Raw genomic sequence first — 16,797 nt, forward strand, 5'->3', positions numbered from 1 at the left:
ACAGTAGTGTCTTGACTGCTGGAGCTGATAACGTTGCTTGCAGGGCACACCTGCAAGTTTGACGTCTTTTTTAAAAAACAACTTTATTATGTTGAAGCATATCTTCATGCTGCAACTGTATGGCTTGATATGTTGCGATACTGTGAGGCAAAAGTGGTATGGCATGATATAACTCTGGCCGTTCAGCAGATGTTGAACAAAACTAGGATTAAAGCACCCTGTATAGCACTGTGTTAGCACATCGGCAGATCCAGGATCAGATACAGCGTAGACCATTTATAACCTAAATTGCTGGAATCGCGAATAACCTAAATTGCTGAAATCGCGAATACCCACACACTAAGCGATACTGGCAGATGTGCAAAACATATAAGACAGCCGTATACATCCAACATTCGAAGCGTATGGTATCTTTTTATTAACTTTCTTAAATTATTTTATTATATTATTTTCCGCATGCAAGCTGAAACACCAAAGAGCGACAACACGCATGTGTTCAGTGCGGAGTTTGACATGGAGCACACTCCGCTGAGAAGTGGTTGGAATAGAGGAAAGACTCCAAGATCAGGCAGCATGTGCGGCCCAATCTAGGAAGCTATGGGCTGAGGCATTTCAGTCTCTCCATCATTCAAGTTCATAGTATAATTCTATACTCTAGCCTAGGCAACCATGTAAGCAACCCTCGTGCGCCCACAGCTTTTGCAGAGTGCCACACGACCAGTGGCGTACCAACTAATTTTCAAGTGAGGGTGCAAGCTATCCCTATCTATCGGTCTATATATATAAGAGCAAGACTTCAGTGGCAAAAACCGGACCTCAGCTGAAACATTGGGGGAAAAAAAGCATTTTGTGCATTCGTTTGTACCTTTTGTGTGCTTATAGTGTGTGTGTGTGTGTGTGTGTATATATATATATATATATATATATATATATATATATATATATATATATGGAGAGAGCGAAAGAGATGGGGGTAGGTCAGGTGGTATTGGAAAGGATCTTCGCAGTATGTGCTGCCTGGGATTGCCCTGCCGTGACTACCGTGTTGGCTCGGACGCCACGCCAACAATGGAAGCCCTACTGCTGTAAACCTCTGTATAATTTACCCTTTGACTTGTGCAGTATATCTTTGTTTTTCATAAGCTTTACCACAAAGCCTGACACGCAGTGCTCCTGCCAAGGGTAGCAGAGCAAGCCGGCGCACAGCGTGGGTGGGAGGGTGTTGGTAGATGCCGCTTTAGCGGCCGCAGACCGATGAGCAATGACACATTCTTTTATTTTATGTGTTAATGACATGTTGACTTCTTGTAAAATATTCATTGGAGGTTAACAGAAGTTCATGTTTATGACTAGGCGGAGCATACTCGCAGTGGGCCCAAGTGGCATGTACTGTAAACATCGCCTCCTTTGCGGATTACCTGATTGCCATTGTAATGAAAAATAAGGCTGAAAAATGCGTCACTGAGTTGTCTTTGCCATCGACAGATCTGGGACGGTATTCTGTAATTGTCCATCTAGTGGACATGTTTGTTTCGTCTGCTGCTGAAGTGCTGTCCCCTTCTCACGCGTACCCCAGCCCAGCCAATCAGTACTTCAGCAGCAGATGAAACATACATGTCCACTAGGTGGACACTTACAGGTTACCCCCCCCCCCCTGGTTTTCAGTCGCACTTTACGAAACATTACAGTCCAGTGTTGCCAATATTTTCTGGACCATGTCGCTGAAGTGAGACAAAAATTAACTAAAATTCTCGCTATAACTGAAGTGGATTTTAAGAACGCAGGTGTTTTGAAACACTCTAATATAAGCTAACGTGAACTGAGTTTACCTATGCAAAAAAAAGGTGAGGTGTGCAGACAGGACACAAGAGTAGAGAAGCTGCTTAGAGAAAGCCTTAGGTGATAGCATTATCAAGATATTTCGTGTTGATGATTACCTGATTTTCTCCAATAGGGAAGAATTCGATTCCACTGCTACCTCAGTAAGTGAGCAATTTAAACTTTATGGAGAAGGGTTAAAGCTTGCCAACGAATTTCCTCAGCGGTGCTTAATTCAGTTTCTTGACATTTCCTTGGTCTTCGAGCAAAATCTCGTTTGTTGGCAGTACTCCTCAAGATCTTCGAAGCCGTTGCTAAATTTTCAGTCCAAGCATTCCAAAGTAGTAAAAAGCGGAATTGCCATGTTGTGCCTTAAGTCTTCTCTCACCACATCCTGCATGCACAAAATGATTGCCAGTTTTAATGCGCAGGCCCGGCGCCTATTAGAAGCAGGTTAGCCTACTGTGACAGTGGCCACTGGCTGAGCGCCTAAAGAGGTCTGTTTCGAGGTGGACGGACGTCATTACAGAAAGCAGTAATAAAAGAAAAAGAGTAGTGGCTATTCTGCAGATTCATTGTGTCGCACAGGCTTAAAAAAGTTGCAAGTAGATATGATGTTAATGTTGCTTTCACTGATCCCAATAAGCTCGGTAAGATATGCGCTGCCGAACAGAGGAAAAAGGAGCAGGTAAAAGGCAAAGAAAGAACACATATTTGTCCAGTGAAGCACAATAAGAACAAGTTTTAGTGACTGTCGTATGGGTGTGGTTTATAAAATTCCCCTTAGCTGTGGCCAGTTCTACGTAGGGCAAACAGGACGGTGTATCAATCAAAGGCTAATGGAACATAAAAGGTCGTTAACCGGGGATCGCCTTCTAATCTTTCCCTACGTTGCCAAGGTTGTGACTGCACGCCAGAGTTAGATGAATGTGCGATATTGTACAGGCATAAGAATGAAGGTACGCGTCTTACGGTAGAGGCATGGCATATCTATAATGGTAGAAGTGCGTGCGTGAGTCAGCCTTCGATTACTTTACATAAGGAAGAGATTACACGCCTTAACAGTTCTCTCACGTAGACCGACACATGTACCCGACTGACACGTGGTGATACCATACCTGAGCTTGCGCAGATGAGTTTTGTGTCTTCTTTTTTGGCCTCAGTGCACCCTTCAGTTGATAGTCGGCGTTTGTGTTGTCCACTTCTCTACTCTTGTCTCCTGTCGGCACGCCTCACCTGTTTTTTGCATAATGAATCCTTACCAACTAGCTCAGCTTTCTGTCGTCCTTGGTTTACCTAGATGTGTCGTGTTGGTGTAATGTTCTTGCAGCTGAAGGAAAACAATGAATTTACCAGCAGAGTATAGGGCCACTTAGCCGAGGAGTTACGGAGTCGCCATCTGTCGGAAGCGCCTCTCTTGCGTAGTATCAGGGATCACGTGGCGCGCTCCTCATAGGTTTGGCTTACGCCCCTCAGTAAAAACACGCGGCAACCCTCCTGGACATTTCTCTAAGTACTGTCAAAGCGGGGGAAGTTTCTTAGTCTCGAAATAGTAATATTGGGCAAATTGAAAGCACAGAATCGTTTACAGACTATCTGTTTGCCGAATACGTACAGTGAACGCCACTGTCCGCGATCGCCGTGATGGAGTCTCCCGAACCGGCTTCTTGCATGAAAGGTAGGCAAACGCTGAGAGCAAACTATGTGAAATATGTTCTTATAGAGGGCTTTCTGTATAACCAAATGGAGCATAACAGAATGAAGCCTCAGTGCAGCGATCGCACGTGTTCGCAGCGACCGACTGGGCGTCTGCGGGCATGTAATGTTCCGCTTTCGTTGCGAGCGCATTGTCGCACCGTGCCGTGAGCTTTAGGCCGCAGAATACGAGGATTTGACAGTACACAAGCGACCATTGTTGAGGGGAGCCTATTAGAGCTGTTCAAAAATAATTTCGTTATAGAGACTTCGACGCCTACGGCTACTGTGATGTGCCGTCGCGACGGTTCAATCTTTTTGTTTTCTTCTAAATTCTTGGACGTTTCTATATTATTTCTCGAGTTACGTCGCACTGAATGTTTACCGGTATTCTGCAGCGTGCGATTTCGCGCTGCGTCTGTATCGTACGTAATCCAGTGCGTTAATTCATAACACGAACATAACTATATGCCATGCTTCTTTTAATGTGCTTCTTACCACTTCCTTTCCATTCCACTGAACTTGCCAGTATCTAGCATCAACAAGTTCATAGACCAAACTGTTATGACAGCGGGGCAGCGAGCGCGGGCGAGCGTCTCGCTGCGCGTTTTCTGCAATATACTCGCTGAACATATGGCAATCCCGGCGCCGTAGCAGAAATCTTGTTCGCGTCTATGCATGCTGCATACCCGAGTTGTAGCCTATGGCTGTTTGCCGGTTCTAAGTTTTCTTGTCCTGCGGCTACGTGTGAATAAAGCTGACACCGGGCTCTGTTGCGTACGTCCGGCACTGCGCCACCGAACAGTAGCCTACCATGCTCCACGCTTCCAAAGGCTGCCGCTACCTATAATAGTGCTTTCAAATGTTGTCAAGCAGACACCCAAAGCGGGAAAGCCTCACTGCTTAATCAGAACCGTAGCGCAGGTGGGACATTAAACTTTCATTTTCAGCTCGCTTCCGAAGCAGCCGACGCGGCCGCTGTGTCCACGTGATCCCTCATGCCACGTCACTCCGACGGTGGCGCCAGCTTTTCCAGTGGTGGATCTCGCCCCCAATAGGGTGGGTGAATATTTGAAGTTTCGAATACGAGTAGTTGGTGTGTAATATTTTATTCGTATTCGAAAATGAACTATTTGGCATTTTCGAATATCAAAACTAACCAAATATTTCGCAACTGAATGTTAAAGTCGGGTTACTGGTCTCCATCTGTGCAAGAAAGCATCGCAAATTATAATTAACAGATGTAAATCAGCAACAAAGTTTTCGAAGCAATGCAGAAACAAAATCAGTAATGCAAGTGGGTTTTTTTTCAATTTTGCGGTGGAAATGTGGCGCTGGTTAACACTCATTGGGTTAGATCTTGTAAATACATAAATACCCAAGAATGCGTGGACATGGGAACTGCTGTCGTCGCCATAACACAATCGGTAGTACAATGCGCACTTAATGCGAAGGTTGTGGGTTTGGCTCTTGCCATCAGCAAGTAGTTTTTTTCCCCTCCATTTCCCTTCAGCTTTTCAATTTTACACTTCAATTAAAAACTACAAATAATTTCCCCTATGCTTCCTTTTTCGTCGTTATCTGTTGGTTTCATATGGTCCTGACTAACAAATATGTGCGAGCGTTCTCATAAAAACTGCGCCCTTGCAAAACCTGGCCGCTCGGTTCCCCTTCTTTTCGAACGATACATGACTAACGATTATTTTTGCTTCTGGCCTGCCAATTAGTCTTTCTTGCAGTCTATTCATGTAGCAGGTTTAACTTTTACATTACAACCAGTGATGTTTTCCTTGTGACAGGACTTTTGTGTCTAGGGCACACGAATACCTCATTAGCTTTTCTTTTCCTTTTCCATAACTTCTGATATTTTTTCAACAACTACTTATTTTGCGTTCTGGGAAAGTTGGTCATTCAGCAGCCTGTCATTCTTGGAAAGCTCGTTTGCCACTATGCAGCTCTAAAGGTGTCAAGTGGCTATTTGTAGTGACCTCATGTTTAAAACAAGCCTAATTGTCCGTGATAGCTAACGGTCTATTCAGTACAAGCGTGTTCCTAACTATACCAAAATAAATACCCTACTTTAAATATCTGTGCCTGCGTATGTCTGTCCAATATTCGATACTTACTATTCGTATTCGATTTGTATTAGAAAAGGTAGTGACTACAGTGACGGGGCCCGGTACTTTAACATCTACACTACAGTGACGGGGCCAGGTACTTTAACATTTACACTACAGTGACGGGGCCCGGCACTTTAACATCTGCACTACAGAGACGGGGTCACCACATTGACATATGACAAAAATACGAACATATATATGGACATGTTGATATAAAAACGGTAATCGAGGTTCCATATGACTATGATCGTATACGACAAAAGGTGGAAAATGTTATAGCGTTTTTATGCGAAGCATATTACTAGAGCTCAACCCAGCTCCTCAGGCGCGGCGGTGTCGCCTTCAATACCACGTGACACCGTGACGTCACGACAGAGGAGAAACGGGGCTTCAACTCGCGCCGTCGCTCGCGGCGTCGCCTTCAAGGCTGACCACGTGACACCGTGACGTCACGACAGAGGAGAAACGGGGCTCCAACTCGCGCCGTCGCTCGCGGCGGTATATAAGCAGCTGCGCTTGCCTCTGCTAGACACTCACGAGGTGAGATGCTTCCTGGAGACAGAGCTGCTCGTTGGAATGAGAAGCGAAGGTTGCGGCGTGCTACAGAGACTGTTTCTAGGTGGCTTTGCTACGGCACAGCGACTACGCGCCCCGCATCGGACGCGGTGAGCGTCGAGCAACGCAGCGTTCGGCGCGACAACGAAATGTGCGCCTGAGCAAGCGCCGCACGCCTGAGCCGACGCCGACGACACCGGCTTTTCTGCGACACGAGCTCCTTAACGCTGTCGCGTTAAAATAAAGGATAGTATGCTTCGCATCCTGGGCTTAACCTTAGCTAAGCCACAGCCATTTTTGCGATTTCGCTAAGTTCCATGTTTGGGGCCCTCCTGCATACAGGATACATTTTTGTTGCGCATGAATATTTTCTCAGCGATCAGTGATCTCATCTCGATACATCTTGCGTGAAGGTTTGGTTGTAAAGTGGCTTCGTCATAGCGCGTAGCTCGTGGAGAAATGTTTAGGCATTTTTCCCATAATAAGAAGACAACAAAAGAAATATAGTGTATACGTTTGAAACAACACAAGTTGTTAGGCTTACATGAGAAAACACACAAGCATGACAAAAAAATGGTGCATGCAGGAGGGCCCCAGACTTGGAACTTTGCGAAATCGCAAAAATAGCATGCTCCATTTGTTCTCGTATAAAACGTTTTCCCAAGAAAACTAGAGCGTTTCATGCTGAGCTAAGGGTTATTGCTTTGTGTCAACATATTCGCCCATCACATATAAAATTGTATAGAAAACAAAAACAAATGGTAATGGGACTTTGATTAGCGTAATCTGAACACGCCCATATTGAGAAAATCTTGCGTATTTTGAAAATTTCACACAATTCCGACAAGACCACACCTTACTTTTTGGCGTAGATGTGACAGAGACACATTTAAAGTGCAGCCACTTCAGGCACGCGTCACACCCAATGGCGTTATCATGAACCCTTTGCCGACATGCACTACATGTCCACAAACTATGATTACGCTTCTGAGTAATTGTTGCAGTGAGCGCGGCCCACCCATTATCGGTGAAATAGTGTTGGATCTGTAGGACAATCCCAATTGCTGTCCCCCAGATTTTTCTACCTTGCCGTTGGGTGCGGGAGTTGGCCGAGGTTGAGGAGGACTTTGAAATGAAAACTGGAGGCTTATTTACATTATTTACAGTGAGAGTACAAAGAAATTAACAGTCATAAAGTCGTTACGGGCCGGCAGCAACTCGGACGCTGCGGCCCGTGGCAAGAAGCTCGAAAGAGATGAATGAAGGAATGCTCCCTTGCTGCTCCCAGTCTCTGGCTTTAACCCCTTCAGTGTCTCGAAGTCACGTCACGTTCGGCCAATCGGCGAGCCCGCTCAGGTGGCATCATTTTCGGCCAATGGTAGGCGCCCGTGCGAGTGTACGTCACATTCGGCTCAGAGGGTCTCTTCTTGGGCTCCAATTGTCCGAGGGATTATTTGTCTGCGGTATTGCCTTCCCGGTCTGCAACTGCCTTCACAAAGGCGAATAGGGGGATTGCTGCCAGGGCTTCACGGTGCATTACAGCCGTCTTGCCTCGGGACCCACGCGAAAATCTGCTAGACACTTCCTCATTCTTGTGCTCTGTACTGCCTACAGAATTTTCAGACAGCCGTTGTCTCTGTGCCTTTAACTGCTCACAATATTGTATCTCTTTTCTCAATGCTGCCTTCTCTCTCTCGTACTTTTGCTCACGCTCACGCTTACGTTCTTGATACGTTCATTCTCGCGTTCTTGACGCTTACGCTCACTTTTACGTTCACGATGCTCACGTTCACGACGCTCACGCTCCCGTGGTTCTTGTATAACCTCCCAAGCAAGCTCAATGCTTTTATCATCATTGCCACTATCTTTAATCGCCTTTATGATAGTTGGCGTTTTCATCTGTTCGTCCGCCTCAACTCCCAAGTCGTCGCACACCAACAAGTGTAACCTCGTCAACATTCTAAGATCCATGGCAGCTACCTCGACTGGTGGTTACAACTGTTTTCCTTAATTAATTTGTGCAAACACACAATGAAACAAATTCCCGATTCCTAGAACTATCAAAATGAACACACAACATTTGAAGTCTGGCGAATCAAAAGGAAAAAAACCACGCGCTCACTTACGGTTGCAGCACCCTGCCATCTGGTTCATTGGTCCGCTGTTCCCTGTTCCTCAGGACTCCCTGGGTCGAAGGCTCGCTCTTCTTCGCTACTCCCAGTTCCTCAGTACTACTTGGACGAAGGCTCTCTCTTCTTCGCTGTTCCAAGTTCCTCGGGACTCCTTTGGACGAAGGCTCTTTTTCGCTGTTCCGGGTTCCTCAGGATTTCTCCCGACGAAGGTTGATCCGTAGCGCTGCCACCAGTTGTTGCATTTGGAGGCGATCCCACCGCTGGCAACCAGTTGTAAGAGTTGAGGAGGACTCGGGATGAACAACTGGGAGGTTTATTTACATTATTTACAGTGAGACGACCAAGAAATTAACAGTCATAGAGTCATTACGGGCCGGCAGCAACTCGGACGCTGCGGCCCGTGGCAAGAAGCTCGAAAGAGATGAATCAAGGAGTGCTCAAGGAATGCTCTAGGAATGTTCTGTTGCTGCTCCCGGTCTGTGTCTTTTTAAGCCCTTTGGTGTCTCGAAGACACGTCACGTTCGGCCAAGGGGAGAGCCCGCTCAGGTGACGCCATTTTCGGCCACTGGTAGGCGCCCGTGCGATGGTGTCACACCCGGCGGAGAGGGTCGCTGCTTGGTCCCCCATTGTCCGAGGGTTTACTTCTCCCTGCGGTCTTGCCTTGCTGATTTGCAATGCGCCGTCACAATAGGCGGATGGGGCCGACGGCGGACCAAGGCGGACAGGGTTTTCACGGTGCCTTACAGCCTTGCCTCTGGACCCACGTTACCTGGAACAGTGCCAGGCTCTCGCTTCACTTTCGGGAAGAGTCAAGCAGCGAATAGCTCCACCTGCGGCACACGAGAAGGTGGACGCCAACTTGTTTGCACGTGCCGCGCCTCGGGAATGTGGTATCCGTGCTTCTGCGCTCCTTAATTAGCTGTGGTGCGATTCGATGTGGTCTGGTGAAATCGAAGTAGGCTCAGGAAACGGTCCCGTATCTAACAGCATCCAGTGCGATGCTTCTTGAGAAATAATGATATTGAAGCTTCGAAGACTTTAGAAGAAAAGAAAAAGAAAACACTGATTCATCGCGACGGCACAGCACAAGTAGCTGTATAGACGTCGAAGTCCCTAGCTATAACGAAATTATTTTTGAACAGCTCTGATAGTGTACATGCAACAATGGTTGCTTGCGTACGGTCAAATGCTCATATACTGCGGCATAAAGCTCACGGCACGGTGCGAAAACGCTCTCGCAGAGAAAGCGAAATGATGAATGAAAGCGTACTAATGATGAATGATGAAATAAATATAAAAAAATAAATATTCTGTGCGGACATGCATGTAGACGCGCAATCGGTCACCGCGAACCCGTGCGATCGCTGCATTGAAGCTTCGTTCTGTGATGCTCCATTTAGTTACACAGACGGCCCACTATAAGAACATATTTCACATAGTTTTCTATCAGCGATTGCTACCTTTAACGCAAGAAACCGGTTCGGGGGAATCGATCGCGGCGGCCGCGCGCAGTGACCCAGCTTCCCGTACGTAGTAGGTAAAGAGATAGCGTCTGTAAACCATTCTGTGCCTTCTGTTTGTCCAAGAATATTAGTTTAAAGGTAAGGTGCTTCTGTCATTTCAAGAGTACATGCAAAAATGTCCAGGAGAGCTCCCGCGTAGTATGTTTATTTAGCGCCGATAGCCAAATCTATGCGGAGCGCGCCGCGTTATCCCTCGCAAGTGAGGCGCTTCCGACAGATAGCGACTCCGTAATCCTCGCCCCCCCCCCCCCCCCGACATGACCACCGTTTATAAAGGAAAAGGATCTATAAACGGTGGAAATGACGGCCCCGTCGCTACAGTGTTGTTGTTAAAGTGACGGGCCCCGTCACTGTAGTGCTGATGTTAAAGTACCGGGCCCCGTCACTGCAGTCACTACTATTAGAAAAAAGTCGATATTCGATCGCCTACCTCTAATATTTATGTAACGAATTGCGACAGCTTAAATTTTTTATTACCTTCAGATTGGGAGGTTGCAAATACAGCACGATAAAAAAAATGCAAACAACTAATTAGTTTTCCTAGCATGAAAATGCACATATTATCCACATCTCATATTATCCCTAAATCTTTTGTGCTTCTCGAAGTTTGTGGTAGCAAACTGCATTTTGCAGAACGCGCTTGGCCGCATGTTGTTAACATGGCAATGACAATTACACGGACTTTGTACAGTTCAAATACCACATTTTCGCCCTTGATCTGCCTGAAAGCCACCGTGAAGTACTGATTGGCGCAAAAGCCGTGAGAAACGTACGCAAACGATTTTTCCAGACGCGCGTGAACGAGCTGAGCTGGTCCGATATTTACGCCTGTTTTACGCAGTCAGTATGTTTCGTTCACCTTCTGTGTTCTAAACCTGAACACAAAATTTATTCTAGGGCGCTATCTGTGACCTGAACTGGACACGCATGGCGGCTGCACAGCCGCCATTATCCGCCATGTTTACTCTCTTATTGGCTGTGGCGAGCTCACGTGCCTTGAAATTTTTGCCGGGAAACGGAAGTTTTGCGAAATGTCATTTTGCGTTTTCATCAAGATGACGAAACGTGACGTGGAGCTGCAAATTTTATGGACTAATACATTTTTTTGGTCCTTGGCAGATATATTGCGATGTTAGTGGTTCAAAAATAATGTGAGCAGTAGCGTGCAGAAGCCAGTGCAATGCATCTGCAATTGCGCGAATATGTGGTGGTGATTCAAGATATGCGCCATGCCAGCTTGCTGATTGGCTGAAGGAATATCTCGTGAGGAGCGTCACAGGAAGGGCTGTTTCGTAATCGTCATTTTGACGATGCGTGACGTTGCACTGGGCCGCCATTGCTGAGATTTTCCGCCATAATTTTTGCTGCGACGAGCCGCGCGAATTATGCTAATGAGCAGCCATATGCAATGGCAGCCGAGAGGAATGCGTATATCGCCACATTTTCCCCGTCGTTTGGCGCCACGAAAATCTTTTGTTCATAACGCGTGCTCATATTTGCATCGCTCTCGGGTGGTGTTGGCATTTGTGTTTGGGGCCATCGTTGTTTAAAAGAACGCGTTTATACGAAATAATATTGGTTGAATATAGCAAACTTTCAGCAATGTTGTCCACTTTTCACTGCTGCATTTGTATTGTAAACGAGATTAATGCCTTTTCGCACAATCAGACGTTATGACAACGGCCTCTTTCTAATGTATAAAAAGAAATGTACGCAAGGCGACGCCTTGAAGTTTCCTCCCGCGGTGCGAGTAACCAGCGAAATGAACAAGAGATGGCAGCCACGACGCTTGCGTCGCGTTAGTGGTGATCTCTGGCGCCCGCAACGCTATCGGTGATATTCGGCCGTTTCTCAGCCAGCCGAGTCGGGCTGAGTCACTTGCGTTTCACGAGATAGCGATAACGTGGCCTATAACGTGCGCGCATCACCACTGGTATGTCGCGTATGTTGTCTCAAGCAACAAAACAAGCGCGTTGGCACCAACATGCGATGACTCATTCCATTTTCTGGGGACACGCATCCTAGCTGTTGAAGCAGACGACGACTTGTACGCAGCAGACGACGGAAGCGAGAAGCGTTTTAGACGGAATAATCATACGCTTTGAGATAGCTGCTTTATTTTTACTGCGGAGGAAAACTGTTTTGCTTTGCCGATAACGCTACATTCAGTGCCTTCATTTCAGTTTCTTAGGCGAAACGTCAAGTTGGCGTCACGTTACGTAAGCAAAACGGGGCTACCAGCGCCATTTTGTTTGCGTCGCGCCTACGTCACGCATCGAAGAAAATGGCGGAATGTCCAGAATAGCGCCCCTATTTGGTTTTGGCAAATTAGCTCTCTTACCCGCTTGCTCACGTCTACCAATCCAGTGAATTTAGTGCCACCACTGAACTCGCAGCATTTAAACGCATTCAAATAGTTTTTGTAAATCATAAAGAAACTTTACTTTAAAGTAAAACTAAAGACTTTAAAATTTTGTGAGAACTATGACGGATATGATGACCACTGTGCTGTGAAGCACGATCGCAATGTGAAGGCCACCAATCTGAAGGCAACTGTTGGATCATCATGGTCACGGAGCCTATGCATCGTACAGCGATCGGCCACTTACATGTAGCTCTTGATTAAACTGTGTTCTAGAAGACCATTTCGTAAGCGCCCTTTTTAACTTATAAGTCGTTCAAATATCGCCAGTTGTTCATTCAAGTCGCTAAAAAAGGTTGCTGATCCAGCGGCAACATCGTTAAATTGGCAACACTGAGTAAAGGGCCTCTCATCTCTCATCAGGTCTGGCCATATTGAGCTGACAAGCGCAGAGCATACAATGCGCGATAACGATCGTGCCACAAAGTATTACATCGCTGCGCACCGCTGAAAGATCTGACATTTCAAACCGAGCGCCATTTTCCCAGCCGGAGGATGACGTGCACGTGCCAGTGCGCCTACATACAGGTGTTTGCTGTGACGTTTTTCGCACCGCAGCAAGGGAGATGTACTTCCATTTCGTCTGCTTGTTCCCACGTCGTGCAGTCGCGCGCGTTAACATCGAAACCATGTCATATTCTACCGTGCTCCAGCGCGGGATCGTACTTTGTGATCCTCTTATGTCTGCCTCAGTATTCATGTGTGGCTGTCTGCTAATTCGCTGTTGCATCGACGCTTCGCCTTTCGGGCAAAACCGATGCTTTTTCTTTCCCTTTTCCCTCCCGAGAAATCAGGTAGAATAATTACGTCCGACTGGAACCACAGCCGATCGCACACCGTACCGAACGAATCATTAAGCAGTTTAGTAACGTAATAGCAGGGTTAAGTGAAACAGCGTCACCGTTCCGCAAGCGAACTTTGCAAGAAGCAAGTCTTAGTATAGCTCGATAGTGCAAATTTTTGTTGGGGCGCTATTTAACTGCTTTACATTTCCCATACAGAGTGCACATAAGGGATTTTATCTGTTCGCCAAGCCTTGCGTGTGCGTCCGAAAAGTGCGAGCGGCAGCAAAATGACAGCACGGAGCACATTATATTTGTACTTCCATGTCTGCCAATCCGTAGCGAAATCACTAAGCGTGATACCTGCGGCCTCCGAGATCTCCAAATCTTAGAGGCAATATGCCGCCGCACCTATTTCTCGACTTCGCCAATAGGTGGCGCAGCCATCTACGAGAATCGTCGTGGCAATGGAACGCAGTCTCCCGACGTGACAGGAGAGGGAGTGCCAGCAAAGCACGTGGAATGCGTGCAACGTGGTGAGGGGTTAGCTGGAAAGAGCGGCACCTACCTTGAGGCCACCACGCCGAAAAAGCAGGAGCGTATGGGTCAATGCCGCTTGTCAAGCCCGAATCACACGGAAAAGGACAAATGGAAGCAGCACGAGGTAGGAGAGAGTGAAATGGTGATTATCGCCGGCGACTTATACCTGGCTAGGTGCTCACAAGCAATTGTGGAGAGGGTGAAAGACGATAAAAGAGAAGCGGTAAGGACATTTCCGGGGCCGACGCTGGGTTCAGGCGAGCAAAAGCAAAGCTCGCGGAAAATGCCTACGTGCGCAACCTTGTCATAGTAGCAGGTTGGCTAAATGATGTCCTAAAGAGGAAAGGGCCAGGACTAGCACAGCACTTGGTGAAGGGGGTGGACGACTTGCGCGAGCTGTCCCCTCAGGTGCAGATTGTGGTGTGCACAGTGCCTGAGGTGCTTGTACGTGACAATCACATACAAAGAGCCGTAGTGGCTGCTAATTAGGGGATATGGAAAATGAGCCAAGAGAAAGGCTTCGAGGTTATCGAAGTAAACGGGGAAGTGAGAAGGTGTGGTGGTTTTCAACGAGACGGGATCCACTTTAATTACAGGCTTGCACGAGAAGTGGGCTGGCGACTTGCTGGTCGCGCTGTTGCTTTTTTAGGGGGCCCACGGGCGCTCAAGAGGCTAGAGAAGGAAGTAGAGAAGAGGGCCCCCTAAGTGAGCCTCAGTATAGCATCGCCGTAAATAACAGAAAAAGGAAGAAAGCAAGAGAGCTCGCCATGCAATAGGCTACATAAACATGCAGGGCGGCAGAAGAAAGGAACAGTGGGCAGAGATTGAGGAGCAGTTAAATAGAGAACAAATAGGGGTGTACGCGGTTACAGAAACGCACCTTAGAGACTCAGAAGAGCCGCCAGTGATTGAGAATTATGTTTGGGAAGGGTGCAACAGAACTAAATCCAAAAGAAAGGGAGGAGGAGTCGGAGTGCTCATCCATCAGGGAGCCAAATGGAAGAGTAAATTCAAAATGTCAAGAGCACCTTTGGTTATCCGGTGCAATGAGTGGGAAAAAAACTTGGCTGGGCATTACATATTTGTGGACAGGAAATAATTGCACAGAAAATAAAGAGTTAGTGGAATGCATAAGCGCTGATATTAAGGGTTTCGGGAATGGTGCTGAAATTATCCTATTAGGTGACATGAATGTCCCTAATAGGAAAGATACTCTGCGTATTCGCAAACTCTTAATAGAACAGTTTATTCACCAAAGAAAGCCTATTTCAGCAATCGCATTGAACAAAACGGGAAGGATTCGAAAAAAAACTGGTCCCTTCTCAACCAGTTTCTAGGGCGAGACATAAAACCAAATCCCCCAGAAAAAATAATATACAAGGATGTTGTGTACACTACACCGGAAGGTATCTGTAATGCTTTCAGTGCCTATTTTTCATCCAACATTAACTCAACTGGTAAGGATTTTGATGCAACGTACATTCCACGTACAAATGCCTCTTTTTACTTTTACCCTACAGATGAGCTTGAGGTGGCTTCAGTTATTTCTAGTTTGCGAAACACAGCCTCTGGAATTGATAATGTTTCGGCGCATGTCGTTAAACTTGTAACTGACATCGTGTCACCAGTTCTCGCGCATATCGTCAATACTATATTCGTCACGGGTGTGTTTCCAGAACGGATGAAAATTGCCAAGGTGCTGCCACTGTACAAGTCAAAGGACAAGCATAGAATAGAAAACTACCGTCTGATTTCAGTGCTACCGTTCTTCAGCAAAATACCTGAAAAAATATTCGCGAATCGCCTTAATGACTACTTGCACAAGCACAACATTCTTTCTCGGCACCAATTCGGTTTTAGAAACGGCCTTTCCACACAAACTGCAGTCTCAACATTTACAGACTTAATTAGAAAATCAATAGACAGTGGTTATCTGGTCGCGGGATTGTTCATAGATTTTGCGAAAGCTTTCGATTCCCTCAATCATTTTATATTCAGCGATAAATTGCTTCGTTACGGAATTAATGGAATACCTTTGACGTTAATTCGCAGTTACTTAGAAAATCGTCAACAAATTGTTCAACTAGGTGATTTTCAGTCCAACAGCACCGTTATTAACCTTGGCGTTCCCCAGGGATCCGTACTTGCACCTTTATTTTTTTTACTCTATATAAATGACCTGCCTTCGCAGCTTGTGTGTGCTACCCCTGTACTCTATGCAGACGATACTAACCTTATTAGAGCAGATTATGAAGAACGCAACCTAATTAATAAACTTAACTCTGAATTACAAATTTTGCACTGTTGGTGTACAATGAATGCCCTTCACCTTAACCCAACTAAGACAGTTATCTTATTTCACTCTGAAAAAAGGAAAACGGCTATTCATTCAGATGTCGTTTACAATAACCATCCGATAAAACAATCTAATGAGACAAAATTTCTTGGTGTTATTATTGATAACCATTTAAAATTCCGCCTTCATGTGCGTTCCGTAGTTCAAAAGGCTTCATATGGCTTGCATGTGCTGTCGAAATGTCGAAACTATTTCCCTCCCCACATACTTATCAATCTTTACTACGCATTTGTTCACTCTCACATTAATTACTGCTTAGCGAGCTGGGGTTGCACATACAAAACTCATCTGTCACCAGTGTTTACACTTCAAAAAAGAGCTCTTCGAATTATAGCACCCAACAGTATGCATATTAAGAGTGAAGATTTATTTAAAACCCTTAACATTCTCAACATTTACGATTTGACAACATACAACATCGCCTCCGTCATGCATCAAATAGTTCATGAAAAACTGGCCTTGACAACAGTCTCGCTCCATCCCTCACTTCGCAATGTTGGAAACACACCTCGCTGTCGTTTTTTATTGCCTAAGGTAAATACTAATTACGGTCGCTCTACACTACAGTTTACAAGGTACCTCAGTTTGGAATAAGCTTGATAGTGAGCTAACCACTCTAAGAACATTGCATACATTTCTTAAACGATTAAAACTCTCACTTATTAACAATGCGTAACACTGCGAATGCTTGCACATGCCCTCACTTTTATTTTTTTCTTTATTTTCCTGTGCCGATGTTTTCGATGATGTAACAAAGAAAATTGTATCTCATTTGTGAAATGTTCCCTACTACTGTATTTTCTTGTTTTATTTATTCAGCTATTTAGGTTTTGTGTGATTTTGCAGTATAAAAA

The sequence above is a fragment of the Dermacentor albipictus genome, chromosome 1 (assembly GCF_038994185.2).
Source record: "Dermacentor albipictus isolate Rhodes 1998 colony chromosome 1, USDA_Dalb.pri_finalv2, whole genome shotgun sequence".
Classification (NCBI taxonomy): domain Eukaryota; kingdom Metazoa; phylum Arthropoda; class Arachnida; order Ixodida; family Ixodidae; genus Dermacentor; species Dermacentor albipictus.